Source organism: Lupinus angustifolius, chromosome LG11 (genome assembly GCF_001865875.1).
Source record: "Lupinus angustifolius cultivar Tanjil chromosome LG11, LupAngTanjil_v1.0, whole genome shotgun sequence".
NCBI classification, from domain to species: domain Eukaryota; kingdom Viridiplantae; phylum Streptophyta; class Magnoliopsida; order Fabales; family Fabaceae; genus Lupinus; species Lupinus angustifolius.
Window position 1 is genome coordinate 4,026,297 of NC_032019.1, and position 262 is coordinate 4,026,558.

General features: G+C 45.8%; 1 protein-coding gene and 1 long non-coding RNA gene across 3 annotated transcripts in view; both read left to right on the forward strand.

Moving 5' to 3' along the window:
- The window catches only part of LOC109360277 (small glutamine-rich tetratricopeptide repeat-containing protein-like), a 15,034-nt gene that overhangs the window by 8,628 nt on the left and 6,144 nt on the right, over positions 1-262 (forward strand). The window lies entirely within an intron of this gene.
- Positions 1-262, forward strand: part of LOC109360278 — an 8,679-nt gene that overhangs the window by 4,617 nt on the left and 3,800 nt on the right. The gene's annotated exons all lie outside the window — the stretch shown is intronic.

Here is a 262-nt window from a genome sequence, read left to right on the forward strand (position 1 = left end):
CCCTGAAAAAATGGGAATCTCTAGCTTTCTCCACCTATCCCTTCCTCAAATATCCCTCACCTCCTGTTCCTCCCCAAATTCGCTTCCTTCATCCCGTGAATTAGGAACCCTAGCTTTTGTGGTAAGTTGAGCTAAGGTTTCTTCTAACCTTTTCATCCTTGCCTCGTTTAATTCTGTACGAATGCGTTGTTCTTCCCTTTCTTTCCTCATTGCCTCACGTTCCAGCGCCCAATCATCTGCGTTTCTTGCCATGCCTCTTGTA